Source organism: Dasypus novemcinctus, chromosome 3 (genome assembly GCF_030445035.2).
Source record: "Dasypus novemcinctus isolate mDasNov1 chromosome 3, mDasNov1.1.hap2, whole genome shotgun sequence".
Taxonomy (NCBI): domain Eukaryota; kingdom Metazoa; phylum Chordata; class Mammalia; order Cingulata; family Dasypodidae; genus Dasypus; species Dasypus novemcinctus.
In genome coordinates, this window is record NC_080675.1 from 25,374,400 (window position 1) to 25,386,296 (window position 11,897).

Genomic DNA, 11,897 nt, shown 5'->3' on the forward strand with positions numbered 1-11,897 from the left:
GACAATTAGAGCAGAAGAATTGCCTCCATCATCCATGTGGAATCTAAGCCCCCATCAATATAGAGGTGGAGTGGACATAACCATCCCAGGGTCCACAGGATGGAAGAATAGAATATGGATTAGACTGGACTTACTGATATTCTATTCTAGAACTATTGTGATTAGTACGGAAGAAAATGTAGCATTAATGTGGAGAAAGTGGCCATTGTAGCTGCTGAGGGTAGGGAAAGGGAAGAAGAGATATGATGTGGGGGCATTTTCAGGACTTGGAGTTGTCCTGGATGGTACTGCAGGGACAGTTGCTGGACATTTTCTGTCCTGACATGGCCCACTGGGTGGATGGGTGAGAGTGTAAACTATAATGTAAACCCTATCCATGTGGTTCAGCAGTACTCCAAAATGTATTCACCAAATATAATGAATGTGCTACGATGATGAAAGAGGTTATTGATGTGCGAGGAGTGGGGTGAGGGGGGTGGGGGCTATATGGGGACCTCATTTTTTTAATGTAACATTAAAAAATAAATTAATTTAAAAAAAGACTATTTGAGAAATTTACCTGTGGTAACATGTATAATAGAAAATATCCCCAATAAACTTTTGAACTTCATTAAGATTTCTAGTCAGAAAGCTACAAGTGCTCACTGGCTTCAGAAGGTACACATGGAGATGAACTAAAGAAGCAACTGTTTTATTTTCAAGAAGGATCTACAGGAAGCATTTCCAATCTGGGCTTGCTGCATGGAGAACACAAAATTTCATTCCCAGCATCTGCCTGTAGCAACAGGGTTGCAAAGTAGAAATGGCCTCAGGGCAAAAATCAAATCCAGGATAAAAATCAAATGTGGCCTTAGGAGTAAGATCACATCAAGGGTGCTGCTGTAAGACATTTTGTAAAGGCCTCAAAAACACTTAAAAGCAGAGACTCCTAGACCTTCTAAACTAGGAAAAAAAAAAAGAGGTCATCTATTGATCTTAAGAGAAGGCCTGGTATACAATCTCCCCTAGGAAAAAGACGTCCTAGTTTATCAGGGTTGCTATAGCAAAGTACCACAGATTGGTTGGATTAAATAACAGGAATTTATTGTTTCATAGTTTTAGAGACTAGAAATCCAAAATCAAAGTATTGGCATCTATTTTAGTCTATAGCAGTGTGGTGGCTTGTTAGCAACCAACCTTTGCTTCAGTCACATGGTGATCTGTCCCCTTCTGTGCATTCCTGTTCCTTCTGTTCCTCCTGCTCAGTCCTCTATAATTCTGCCATATTGTGTTAGGGAAATTTGACCTTGTATAAATATGTTTTCTGGAGATCTCATTTACAAATGAGTCCATACCCTCAGGACCAGAGTTAGGGCTTGAAACCATCTTTGTGGGGGGCATGATTCAATGTATCACAAAAGGCTTCTGAACACATGAAGGTGCTACTCTATGGCTTCCTCACTCTAAGACCAAAGTCAAGCTGTGTCTATTTTGAATAAATTTGTCAATGTCTTTTGTCTTTCTGGAGTGGATTATACTTTAAATCACAGAAGACCTCAACGTTTTCATGGGAATTATAACCCTTTGTGTCTAAAAGCATCAGAGACAGTGCAAAATACAAAGGAAAGTGTGTTCTCAAATTTCTAAGGGGAGTAGATTGACTGCAAAAATAACTCAGATACACTTATTGACCATTAGTTTTGGAAAAGAAAAGGTGACTCAGAGTTAAAAATCAAGGGCTCAGAATACAAAGTCAAGAAATTAGGATAACCACTCCTGGGAGCAAAAATGAGTCCTAACCAAATTCCATTCCCACCTCAGAGTAGTGGAGGACAGAGATTTATGCCTGGTTGGTTTCAAAATTACTGTGAACTACGTATCTGAACCTCCAAACCCCCATTCTTATCCCACTATACATACTTTGTGGGAATTTCCATTGGACATTCCTGTCCCAGTCTCACCATTGCATATTGATTGGATGTGGGAAAGGCAAAATTTTTTAGTTCAAAGGTCTTCTGATACAGAAGGAACTAACAAACCAAGGAAGCCTCATTCTCACTTGGACATAATTTAGATGATGAGATCCTGGACCTTTAAGCATTAATGGAGAAAGACTTTTTGAGAACTTTGAAAGGATAGAAATATTTTGCATGTGGCATATTGTGAATCATTGAAAATCAGAGGAAATACTGTTAGCTCCCAATGAGTCATGCATCTTAGTATTTATGCCTCTCAAAATTCATATCCTTGTATTATTGCCCTCTCCTTTGACTCTGGGTCACTCCTGTGACTTGCTTTAGGCAATAGAATGTGTTGTAAGTGATGCTTGCCAGTTGGTAGCTCTGAGAGTTTGAAGCTACTTTTGTGAATCACAGAAAAGATCATGATCTTAGAGTTAATCCCTTCCTATTGGTATGGGACCCTTTGACTGGATTCAGTTGGAGTCTTTTGTTTGGAATACTTCAGTGAGGCATGACTTAGTGTGGATCTTGCCCCTCTTGCTGGAGTCATATAAATGGAGGACTGAAAGTAGAGGCACAGAGAAAGAGAGCTGCCATTTTTACCCTGCCATGAGAAAGAACTTCAGGATCACTGGATAAGCTGGAGTTCTCTAGGGAAACAGAACTGACTGGAGAAATCTGTAAATAGTATGAGAGTTTATAAAATTGTCTCATGTGACCATGAAGATGCACAAGTCCAAGTTCTGTAAGGCAGTCTGCAAACCAGAGGCTCTGGTGAAGGTCCTTGTTGAGTTCCCCAGGAGACAGTTGCTGTCTGAAGTAGAGATGGGAATTTTCTCTTTATCTTTGGCATTTCACAGTTTGATTATAACATGGTGTATTAGGCTACTGAAGGGGTTTTGATACAAAGCATCAAAAAGTTTTTAGTTTTTTATAATGGGTATTTATCTGGGAGTAAAAGCTTACAGTTCCAAAGCCAACTCAAGGTATCAGCAGAAATGCTTTCTCTGCTGTATCAGTCAGTTACTGTTGACCCCGGTGTGTTGCCACATAGTAAACCCAGAAGATTGCCAATATGCAAGGTCTCAGCCTTCCCTTCTGGGCTTCCTCTCTCAGGTTCAGCTACCCTACTTTCTTCTTAATTTCAGCTGCAAGCTTTCATTGAGCTTGTCTCTTAGGGCTTCCTTTCTTTCTTGCATAGGACTTGTTTCTTCTGGACCTTCTATATTAGTCTTGGACATTCTACTCCCTTTCCAATTTCAGCCATAAACTATCCAACAAAATGGCTCATCTCTCCCCAGGACCTCGGTTGTTTAAGATTTCTCATTTCTGTCACATGGCAGGGTAAAAAAATAACAGAGCTCTCTTTTCCTGTGTGTCTCTTTGTGTGAGCTCCCATTTATATCAGACCCAGCAAGGGGGTGGGGACTCAAGTTGTGTTATGCCCAATGACTTAGCTAAAACAAAAGCCCAAAACAATCTTATCAATTAATCTAACCAAAGCCCTCTCAATTGTATTTAATGCAATCAAATGGTAGCACAAATATAATCTTTCTCTTTTTGGGATTCGTAAAATAAGCTCAAACTGCCACAATTGCCTACAGCCACAGAAAAACAGAAACTCTGAGAGGATGAGAGAGAGGTTGGAGGCTGTAATCAATCCCACTGTTTGAAGGAGTTTTGGCCTGTGCCCCAGGGATTGGGGAGACTGGCTGTCACTCCAGTTAAGCCCTAAGGTGAAGAAACCATCCTTCTATAGGTAACCGTCAGACTTTGAAATCTAATGTCATATACCCTGCAGGTTTTTGGAACTGTTTGTGTCATATGACCTCTATTTTCCTTCCATTTTCTCCCTCTGCTAATGGAAATGGTTATTTTATGGCTGTCCTGCCTTTGTGTATTGGAAGCAGATAACTTGTTTTCTAAGTTTCACAGGTCTACAGCGAAAGGGGAATTTTGCCCCAAGACAGACTGAATCCCTATAACCAATTTTTATGAGATTCTGTACTTAGTCTTGCTCCAAAAATGATTTAAGACTTTTTGAAATATTGTGAAAGAATGTATACATTTTGCATATAGAAAGAACATGTCTTTTTGGGATACAGAGGATGAAATGAGACTGTGTGTGAATCCTAGAAAAGATCATGTTCTTGGAGTTAATCCATTCCTGTGGGTATGGGACATTTTGATTGAATTAAATTCATTTGGAGGTATTTGATTTGAATACTTCAGTGAGGCATTACTGAGGGTGGGTCTTGACCCTCTTGCTGGGGTATTAAATAAATGGAGAACTGAAAGCAGAGACACTCAGAGGAAGAGAGCTGCCATTTTACCCTGTCATATGAGGCAAGATACGGAATCACCTGCAGCTGCAGAAAGACAGAGAACCCCAAGGGGCTGAAAGAGATGCCAGATGCTGAAATCAATGGAGCAGGCTAGAAGGGAGAGATGAGTCACATGCTTGATCTCCGACAACTGAGTTTAGGGAGAAAATGAGCCTGGAGGAGAAAGCAGAGACTGGCTGCCATTTTGCCTGCCATATGGGAGGAGTCCAGGTTTGCCAGCTTTGGTGAGACAGCATTATTCAATGATGCCTTGATTTGGACATTTGCATAGCCTCAGAGCTGTAAGGTAAGTTCCCATTATAAAAGTCAACCGATTTCTGGTATTTTTGGTATTGGCAGTCTTTAGCAAATGAAACAGTAACCTAAACCTTAAGAAGACCTCACAGTTTCCTTTTTTTTTCTTCTTTTTTTTTGCATGTTCTTGGAAACCTTAATCCACTGCTTTCTTGGTGAAAATGCCACATGGAGAGTCCAAATGAGGAAAGGGAAAGGCCTGGAGAAAAAGAAGCTGTGCCAAAGTCCCAGCTGAGCCCCTACCTCTAGCTGACCTGACAGACGTAGCTACATAAATAAGTCTTCCACAAGACCAGTAGAAAACTAGCTCAGATGAAATATTGTTAACAAATAATAATTGTTGTTTAAACCAATAAGTTTTGGAGTGGGTTGCTAATGAAGCAATAGATATCTGAAAGAAGAATCTTACTGTATAACAGAAAAGCAATATGGATTAAGTCATATTAGCTGGAAAATCAGCTAAAGGAGTAAAAATACTGAAGGAAAATAGACATATAATAAATATTTGCATATATATCCTAATGTATTGATTTATTTATATATACTTTTGTATACATTCATACATGAGTATGCGAGGGTCTAAGTAGAAAACATTAAGAATAAAAAAGCAGTGTCCAAATCTGATAAAATTCATTGACTCATTAGTATCCAGATAGTACTATCAATTGAGTCTAATCAATTTAATCAATCACAATTAGCTGTATCCATGATTACATTAACTCAGTATCCATTTAAAATAATATTAAAATGATTTTTACTTTCAGTTTTGTGGAACTAGAGAAAATAAAATGAAAATAAACACTGGCATAACATGTCTGATGTTGGATATGTGGGAGTACCATATATTGTATATATGAATTACTGTGATCTAAAACTTTTGTGAAGACAAGCTTAATGATTTGGAAAAAAAAAAAAAAAGAAAAAGAAAAAGAAATGACATAGACACTGAGGAAGAGATGGAAGAAGTTGCCCTACCAGTGTGCATACAGGGCAACACTTACTGCAGTGATGGAAGGAAAAACATCAAAAACAAAGCTTTTTCATTTCTTAATTTTTTGATACCCCATTTATTTTTACTTTAATTTTTCTAAATTAGTATGTATTCTATTTCCAACCTTTAAACCCATCACTGTATTCATGTTACTATTAGTGGAGCCTGGCGGTATATTAGGCTTCATTTTGGACCACAAGAAGTACAACAATGGCAGGGGAGGAATACTGGTGTGGGGTGTTATTGATAGGGAGCACATGGTTGGGAGGGAGTTCTCCAGGGCATATATATAGGGTACATAAAAATGTTTGGATATTTTCACAGTGGCTATGATGTGGGCTATGGGTGGAAGGCTCTTTGTCTCTTCAGAGATAACTAAGTTGTTTGACTTGTGGGTGTGAAACGGTAAGAGGCTGCAGTCCTGCTCTTAGGGACCAGCAGGCTCCAGTCCCAGGAAATGTTTAACAAAGCAAGGGCTATAAACTTTAAGTATTTAGGGGAAATGCAAAAACCAAGGCTTATCTAAAATGTCTGGAGTCCTTGCTAAAAGCTTACCTAAGATGTGGAAGAGATATATGCTAATTGAAGCCTATTGAGAACTGAAACGAAGGGACGATTTGGCCTTTCCTCTCTGTATAAAAGACGTTTGAAAATCTTGTTCGGGGCTCGGGATTCAAACAGAAAGCTCCCGAGTCCGGCCGGCCGTCAATAAACCATTTTTCCTTCTCAAAATCATTCCTGAGTCCTGGCCTCTCTATACTCGAATAATTGAACTTCTCTTAAATTCCACAACATTAATGGCGACCACGAAGGGACAAAAATGAAGGCCAGAGACGGTAGCATTTTGCTGCCCCTTCCAAATCCCCGAGGAAGCCGGGAGGACTCGGGTGAACCCCAAATCTGGGCGCCCCTGGATTACATTTAATCCAGAAAAGATGTGGGCTCCACCAGAATCTTCCCGACAAAATCGAGGGGCAATGGAAGGTCTGAAGAGAAAGATTCTGGGAACGAAAAAGAACTCCGAACATGGAAGAAGGTAAGACTCCCCGGGTGAGCACAGTCTGGAAGGCCCTAGCTTTAATTGCTAGGAAGGGGAGGCTGATCACCTCCCGAGAGAACCCTAGTAGCCCCAGAAGGCTGGGGGGAAGCCGTTCTCTCTAGGCTTGGGAAAAGGAGGAAAACCGGGGAAAAGCCCTGGTGTTTTGGGTTTGTCTAACTGCATGTTAGAATCTGGTACTGGTCTTATATCCACTAAAGGAGTGGAGTCTCGATTTTAATAGGAAGGGTATTTATAGGTTCGAGTCCTAATGTCCTGGAAATTGGTCTAGATTAAGGAAAACAAAACTTGGTTACAGGAAAATGGATCAGCTTTTCTGGTGGAGCTTGGTCTGGGTGTAAAGTTTAAACAGTGGAAAAGTCTAGCTGAAATCTTTTGTTATGGTGCTAATTTGTGAATGAATTTGCTTTATACCAAATGTTAAGTGTTCTGAGGTTTGTGATGGCTGTGGGGGCAGCCATGGTGAAAATAAATATATAAACTTGTGAGTCAGATTAGTGACCTTTGTGCTTCTGTCTGTGTCAGCTCAATGTTAGTGTTGGAGTTGTGTCCTTACATGAAGTAGAATTACAGCTGAGCTGGAGCCCTCCCTTGCCATTGGCAAGGGGGTGAAATGATTCTGGGGCAAAAGCTGAGGAGTCTAGATGTTTGTGCATGTTCTGGTGTCTTGTCTCTGGTCTAGCCCTTTGCCCCGGCTTGGAGGCCATCTGTGTCCGCGCCAAGCACCCAAGTCTGTTGGGAATGTCCCAGTCAGGGCGGCTGGGTTCCTGGGAGAGTTGCCAAATTTGAGTAGGTTCTGTCTGCCCATTTTGGCTGAAAGCTGGAAAGGGGGGAGCGGCTTGCCCCTTTCCAGTGAGTCCACCCTTCTATTCATAAGCTGCATTCCTGTTTGTTGTGCACCCGACTGCCTGGAAGGGGGGGAAGTGAAGGAGGTGAAAAGCAGAATCAGAATAAATGCAGTAAAGTTCCCTCCTTAGGGTGTCAAAGCCAAAATACGTTTGCATTCTGCTCAGGTTCTTAGAAGGTATTGTAGTAACCTTAAGTAAGAGAATGTTCTGTGAAGGTAAAATTTGTGTTAAGGGTATAAATATAAAAGTTTTACAAAGCATTGTTTAAGGTATTTAAGTGGCTAATTGCAGAAAGTCATTATTTAACAAAACTGAATTGATAATAATAATAATAAAAGGCAATTTTATAACAAACTTATTCGGCAGCCAATCTCCCCTGCCAACTTACTTCCAAAAAAACTGTTTCTGGTATTACATGCTACTAAGTATTTAAAGTGAAGAAAAGTTCATTATTTTAACAAACTTGTTTAGTATTAATGGCAATTATATGTTGTAAGAAGTTTGCCTGGTAACTCAGTATGTGGGATATATGGAATGTGTTTTTATTGTTAAGGAAACAGAAGATGATTTTGTCCTAAGATAAAATGATTGATTATTGGAAAGAGTAGAGTGTGGGACAGAACCTGAATGAATACTGAAAGTGTAGAAGGTTTGTGGAAGGGAAATTTTTATGATTAAATTGAGTAAGATCAATATATAAAGAAAATCATTTATCAATAGCTTCTTGTGCTTTAACCTCATCATATCCTCAATGTTTGAAGAAGAGTCTTACCTCTTTTAAAAGAACATTTTATGTTCTAGAAATCAAATCCTGAAAAGTAGCCTTTTATTTCAAACTAACTGCAAGAGATTTATTCTTTCACTTTAAAGGAAAAATTAAAGTAATGGTTAAGTTCATTTAATATGTTATAAGTTGAATGAAAGGTATTTAAAGGTGTTATAAAATTAATAGGTTTTAAAAAATTAATAAAAACTGTAACTAAGAGTTAAAATCATTTATAAATGCATTTATATTGTAAAACAGTGGAAAGACAATAACTGAGATTATAGCTGGGTGAATTTAGCCTGAAACTATTATTTAAGTGTAAATTCTACACTAACCTTTCCTTTGTTTATGGTTGCTTCAGGCCTAACCTCGCCCTTTGCCTTTGCCTGTGGTTATTTCATAATTGAGAAGAGCTGGGACATCACTGTCTCCTCTTCTGGTATTAGTAACCCTTTCTCTCCTGAATTCAAGTGTAAACTAAATAAATTGCTGCCTGATAGAATAAGGTTAAATGGCCACTGGAGTTTTATTATCTCCAAAATCAAAAAGGGGGGTGGAGGGGGAGAAGTCTCCTGCCTTGACGGTCAGTGTTCCTAAGAGTGGCAATTCATGAGAGAAAGCAGTCTGTCTCCCTGAGGCTTCAAATAGCCTCAGTAAATATATATAAAGTTAATCTTGTGGCTTATCCAAAATTCTGCTAATTTCAAAGTAAAATATAAAGTTCTAAAACAAAATGGTGCTAAGGCATTGAGAACATTTTGGTTATTACAATCCATTAAGTAAGAAAGAAAATTCTTGTGGTAAACTGCATGGTCATAGTGCAAATTAAGAAGAGTTTCAAAAGTCTTTGAAAAGTTTAAAGTAACTAAAGTCATGTTGTTGTGTCAAACTATTCATGTCTGCCTATTTGCTCAAATTGTTGAGGTTAAATATGCAGTTATATAAGTAATATGTATTTCTGGACCCCTAATTAATTAAGTTAAACAGTATATAAAATAATGCAAATTACAAGTAATATCAATGAGTTGTGTTTGTGTCTAACTCTTTGTGTCTGCCCATTTTTAAAAAAAAGCTCAATGTATGTCTTCATACATCAGGATAATATCAAATTAACAAATAAAAATTCTTAAAAGAGGTCTATTCAAATTGTTAAAAATTAAATATGCAGTTATATTTATAAATATTCTTAAAGCCCAAATTGAACTAAGCAGGATGAAAAAGTCATAGAAATCTGATTATGGAAACAATTGGGAAAGGGCCTCCTCTTTGCAAGAGCTTTCAAGGCAAGACTAGGTGTGGCAGATTAAACCTATCTACTAGGCTAGGGAATTAAGAATCAGTTTGCCTGGTAATTTCCCAGTTTAAACCTTTGTCAGCCATAAATGGGAAAAAAAAAAACAAAAACAAAGATTAGGTTAATTTTCACAGAAGAAAAATGTTGATGTAACCCGGCGGCCTGCTGCCTCAGTCTCCCACTCCCGGGTTGGACAGCAGTGGAGGAGACCAGTTTAGGCCAGTCCTATGGGCAGTGGAAGGATGCCCAAGAAGGAGCTAACTAAGTCGGTGCCATTTCAGCACTAAATTCTATTCCTTATTTGACAAAGGGGGGGAGCAGGTAAAAACTAAAATGGTTGGAATGTTATAGAAGAAGCAGTTAAATCAAACTTTTGCGTGGGAAAGTTAAATCTCAGATAAGCTGTAACTTCTGAAGTATCCAATCTATGGAAAAACAGGAAGAGCTTGCATGCTAGGCTTAGGGGTATAAATTGTGTCATTTTTCTTTGTTCGGGTCACCAGCCATATCTGGCTCTGCGCCCCTTCTTGCAAGATTGAGAATAAAGTATTTTCTTCTCCACAATCTGGTGAGCCTTATTTTCTTCCAGAAGATTTCTTTCCAACAAAATAAGGTAATTAGTGGCTCTATTAACAAATTTCAGTAAGTAAAGGAAAGTCCATAAAAACTATGGAGAGATCTTTCCTGGGTTATGATTTTAAAAAATTAAGTAATTGTGTAATGTGTTTTGAAACCTGGAAGTCAGTATGCATGTGTTTTAAAACCTGGTAGTCAGTTATGCTTTTAAATTAATAATTTTCATAACTTAAAGAAAAGAAGTTTTTAGCTTCCTGTAAGGGAAAAAGAGAACATTCCTTGCATAAACTATTATGGTTTCAATTTTATTTAACTTGAGTGTAATCTCCCATAGTTAATTTATAAACTAAATTAACATATGTACAAAATCTTTACAGTAATGAAAATTGTAAGTGAAAACTGTAAGTTCACATTGGTGAAATTAGGCTAAAGGGAAAAGATTGTAGATATGCTCTCTTAAATAGAGAGTAAATTTCTTTCATTGGTAATTGTAATTTAGTAAGTTTATTTAAACATGAGGTGTCTAGTCAATGCGGTTATAGTCAATTATAAAGAGTTTGTAAAACATCTTCCAAACTGAAAATGTTTAAATAGTTCTAGTTGTAGAAGTCATTGTTAACTAAAGAAACTTAGATTGGTATTGGTAGCAGAAATAACTTCATGATAATAAACCTGTCTGAAGGCCACTGCAAAATACACATTTAAGTAAATGATAATAAAAAGTTGTCTTGATTCTATTGGAAAAATTGTTTTCATTCTAACAATGAAAAATAATATTTTTCCTCTATTACTAAAGTAAAGCACCTACTGTTATCTTCATAGTAAAATTGTGTAAGTAAATAGTCATTTGATATATGTATTGCGTTAAGTTGTTTAAAATATATATAAAACAAGGAATAAACTTTAACATTGTCAAACTCTTGTGCATTCGAACCAGGCCTTGTATACATTACAGGTGGCCTCTCCATGTGAGTTATTGGCTAGGCTGGTCACTGACCCCTCAGTTAAAAATATGTGCTATATCAGTCTCTGGTTCTGCTCCTGAAGTTGATGTAAACTATATTGCAGTTTCAAGCTCCTGCAGCCAATAATGACTCGGTACAGCCAAGTGTACAATGGATATCGCTTCCAGACTGGCACTGTTCCATGGTGCCAGAGAGCGCTATGCACCAGGCTAGTAGAATACTGGAAAATCTCTCTAAGATGAAGGATGCTGCAACTTGCTCACTGCGTTGAAGAACATGCTAAGTGGAGCCATGATACCAGGAGACTGTAAGTAAAACTTAAACACAATTGGCATTATGGCCTGCTCTCATGGAGAGATAACATGTAAAGTATTACAAACCTGAAACTCAAAACTAATAATGGCAACTCTGAATCCTTATGCATTAAGTAATACATTAGCTAATATTAAGTGCTGTACTTTTATCCTGTACTAAATATATGCCTAATAATTGTAATGTTATCTTTTCTATTTTGGATCAAGTGCAGAAGTATATTAGACATGTTAAATTCCTGGTAAAATCATTTTCTAAACAGTTAATAACATGTTTATAGAATAAGGTGGCAGTCTCAGCCAGTCTCAGTTAGCAAAAGTGAGGCTTGCTTGCTGATGGGTGAGTCACCTATTGAACAAGTCAAAATTGCTAGAAATTGTACAATGAAAACCAAGGTGTAAAAATCTTTATTCTGTAGTTCTGATCACTCCCACAGGTGAAAACTAAGAGTATTTCCAAATTAGTGTTCTAATCCTGAGTGAAGCCAGTTGCCCAAGGAGTGCCAGTTC